General features: G+C 40.3%; 1 protein-coding gene across 10 annotated transcripts in view; it reads right to left on the bottom strand.

The window, feature by feature from the left end:
• The window catches only part of Ptk2 (protein tyrosine kinase 2), a 190,499-nt gene that overhangs the window by 141,650 nt on the left and 44,610 nt on the right, over positions 1–4,239 (bottom strand). The window lies entirely within an intron of this gene.

Below are 4,239 nucleotides of genomic sequence, written 5' to 3'. Positions count from 1 at the left end.
AGACAGGGTTTCTCTGTAGCTTTGGAGCCTGTCCTGGAACTCCCTTGGTAGACCAGGCTGGCCTCGAACTCACAGAGATCCACCTGTCTCTGCCTCCCAAGTGCTGGGATTACAGGCGTGCGCCACCACTGCCCGGCAGAAAAAAATTCTTAAAGGAAGCTAACATAACCATTAAAATATCAACAAAAGAAAATTCCAGTTTTTAGAACCCAACAAGATGGCTCAGCAATTAAGGGCACTTGCTGCTCTTGCAGAGAACCTAGATTTGGTTCCCAGCAAAACCCACAACTGTCTGTAACTCAGGTTTCAGGAAAACTGATGCCTTCTTCTGACCTCCTTAGGCACTACAAGTACCTGATATACTAACATATACTGAGGTAAAACACACACATTTAAAAAAATTTTTTTTTAATTTAGTACTTTAACACTTTAACTTACAATAAAAGACAAAAATTTTAAGTTTTACACTTACTAAGGAATTTTTTTATTATGGTCCAATCCTATTAATAATAAAAGATATTCTCAACTGTCTTAGTCACCATTCTATTGCTGTGAAGAGACACCAAGACCATGAGAATTCTTATAAAAGAAAGCATTTAACTGAGGGCTTGCTTACAGTTTCAGAGGTTAAGTCCATTATCATCTCTGCGGCATGCAGACAGATGCTAAAGTGGTAGCTGAGAGAGAGAGAGACTCTGGGCTTATTCAGCATGGCTTCTAAAACCTCAAAGCTCACCCCCAGTGACACACTTCCTTCAACAAGGCCACATGTGTGCATACAGAGACCAGAGAAGGGCACTAGGTATCTTCTTCTGTTGCTCCCTTATTCCTTTAAGACAAAGTTTCTCAATAAACCACAGCTCACTATGTTAGCTATGTTGGTCAGCAAGAGAGCTCCTGAGGATTGCCTTTCTCTCTTGCCTCTTCTCTCCTCCCTTAGCACTTGAGTTACAGACACCATCAGCTATGCCTAGCTTTTTACATAAAAAATAGAGATTCTAACCCAGTTCCTCAAGCTTGCACTGTTGCCATCTCCCAGGCCCTCAATCTTCTCTATAGAAACGAGAAGAAGCAAAAAGAAAGGAGAAAAGAGAAAAGAAAGAAAAGAGAAAAGGAAAGGAAAATTAAACAGGTACCATAAAAAACAGTTAGGAATAGTGAGGATGTGTGTGCTACTCTGTGTCCTAATACCTGTGTGTGGCAGGCTGAGACTCAAGTGGATGGGTCAGCTAGTTCCCTTTCAGATCTCCAGGATGGAGACCATGATCAACACAAGCATGGAACAGTCAAGAGGGATTAGACATGGGATCAGAGGAAACAATCAAAAGTAACAGACTGCAAGAGTCTAAGACAGATTCATAAGGAAGATAGTCTCATCAAGACAGGAAACTGTCTTCAGTCTGCAGACCTCAGAACTCAGACAGCCATAAGATGCAAAACCCTAGAGAATTCCTGACGGCTGCATCTTATCAAGCCACAGTGTAGGGCCAGTTGGAACTGACCTCTGCCCAAGTTACAGTCTTAAATCCTGTGTTCTAAGTGGAGATTTTCCCCAAGGCCAGAATATAGGCTAACCTTAGTGATTCTCTCAAATCATAGATCACTTGTATATCTCCTTACCAACCTGAGTCCCTCAGCTACAAGGTGCTGCGGCTCCAAAATTCCCAAAGGCACTCCTGTCTTCCTATCCCAACTTGGCTATCTACACCAACATATACTAACACAAGTACATCAGAAGTGTCATATCACCTCCTTGCAGCTCAGTAATACAAGCATATCCTCACTTGTTTAAGTGACACCCATTCCATGTGTCAACCCAGCTCTAATTCTTTTATGTGAAACAAATCTGTCCTTCCTCACCTCATCTGTCAGGTATAAGGCTCTGCAGAACACAAACTACTTCCTACACTGATATTTGTCACTATTCACCTGCTATGGGGAATCCCATTCCAAAGGGTGTTGTCTCCATTGACCTTAAGGTTAAAAGGTTACTTCATATCCTTGTAACTCACGACCACCTACAGGAGCCCAAATGTAGCAAACCAAACTTAGTGAGGAACTTAGTCCAATTCTGCAGTGAGCATTTGGAGAAAATACACTTGTAGTCTTGGTGTTTTATGGAGTAGAAATTGAGTCTGGTCACATTTGGTCAAGTTTTCTGAAGAAACCCAAAATGGCCTCAGTTGGTGTTACAATAACAAAGTGTCCCACACTACAGTTTCTTAATGAATCATAGTTCAAGTTTGCATTCTCCAGAAATCAGTCAAAAGTAGCAGACATACAGAAATTTCACTTTTCCTCAGTTTGCTTTTCATCACACTTCTATACAGCTATCATTTTCCTCTCTACCAAATTCCTACCAATTGCTCTGGGCAATGACAGACACTAAAAACATATAAGTCACAAGTTCCTAACTATGCTGCCGAAAGTGCATACTCAGTAACACAATGAGATAATCTGAAAACCAAAAATTTTGATCTGGAGAACTCAAGTATTACTGACAATTGTTTGGCAAGGAATGTGTTCTCAAGACACTGTACTGTTGCTTTGCGATGCTTCTATCACCACAGAAGACACACAATTTCTGGAACACAGGAATCATGAAAAGTGGTTTTATGAATATGCCACTCAAATTAGCTGAAGTCAACTTTAAATTCTCATCTTAGCTTTGCAGGTCTTTAACCATCTAGTCCTATGAAATATAAAACCATGCCTAGCTACTCTGAAACCTCCATTTCTACATTTATGCCAGGATTCAAAAATACAAGTTTTTTGGGCTAAATACTAATAACAGATTTTAGTAAAACAATATTTAAAATTGAAAATAAGACAATGTTTGTTACAAACTTTTACAAGAACACAGCACTGAGTGTACGTAGTTCTTCACTATTAATGGACTGTTGTAGGTGAGAAATGTAGGTAGAAATGAAAAATGGTACTCACTGAACACCTTTCTAGCTGCTGTCACTCATGGTGTACCACAACCACAGGACAAAAGAAGCCCATTGAAAAGACCTTGTTAAGTACAACAAACTATACAGCAACAAAGAACCAATCACTTCACATGGGATGTTAGCAACCTTCTAAGCAACACATAAAACCAACCTTAAGATGATTGTCAGCATGATGAACAAAGCTAAAAATCAAAACTACCATGTGCACAGTCATAACTCTGCTCACCTTACCTCATTCTACTCCTAGGATAGGCAGTGATGTCATCTCAATGTGTCTCTCCTTCCTTCCTTCCTTCCCTCCCTATTTCACTCACCCTGCTAATTATTCCACATTAAGGATGCAGAACTTCAGATTCTTCAAATTCTGGCCTAGATGTCCATCTAAAAGTCCCTCTAAACCAAAGAATGTACTTTATCTCTGGAAGGTCCACAGCCACAGCATCAGCTCCCTGCTGGTGCTGGAACAAATCACCACAAACTTAAGAGACATAAATAACGTGTGTATTATATTTTGGGTCTTGGAGAAACCAAATCTTAAAGAGTCTTGCTGGGCCAACTTCAGGTATCTGCATTTAAGTTCCCAACTCACTATCTGGCTATCTGGAGGAACATATGCATAAATTCTGAGGCTTAGAAAGAGGATCATCTTTAGAAACTAGCCTCCTGTCTGTCAAAATCTCCCTGCCCAAGATTACAGTGAGAGAGAATTTTTGCTTCATGCTTTGCCTCCTTACATTCTCCTTACCAAAGCTTTTCCTCTACTTTGTTCTTAATGCTTTCTTTTTCACCTTCCTCTCTAGAAGAAAAAGCCTAAGACCTGTGGACTCACAGTAGTCAGCATTATTAAAAAAAAAAAAAAACAAAAAACAAAAAACCAACACCCCACACACACATCATATCTTGAACACACACCCACCTGCTCTTCTATCACAGAGAAATTATTCAGTGATGACTGGTGAAGTATCAGAGATGTTACCTACCACACACTGCAAATCTTGGACTAATCACAGAAAACCTTCCAGGCAAACTATGGGAACCTGACCCAAAGAACCTTACTCTCAGAGCTGGAGAGATGGTTCAGTGGTTAAGAGCATTGCCTGCTCTTCCAAAGGTCCTGAGTTCAATTCCCAGCAACAACATGGTGGCTCACAACCATCTGTAATGGGGTCTGATACCCTCTTCTGGCCTGCAGGCATACATGTAGACAAAATATTGTATACATAAAAAAAAAAAAAGAACCCTTCTCTCTGGTTCCATCATTTTTTACACAGCACAACTCTGCTAA

The sequence above is a fragment of the Microtus ochrogaster genome, chromosome 15 (genome assembly GCF_000317375.1).
Source record: "Microtus ochrogaster isolate Prairie Vole_2 chromosome 15, MicOch1.0, whole genome shotgun sequence".
In the NCBI taxonomy this organism is placed as follows: domain Eukaryota; kingdom Metazoa; phylum Chordata; class Mammalia; order Rodentia; family Cricetidae; genus Microtus; species Microtus ochrogaster.
The sequence above is the reverse complement of the archived record's forward strand: the minus strand, read 5'-3'. Positions and strand labels throughout refer to the sequence as shown.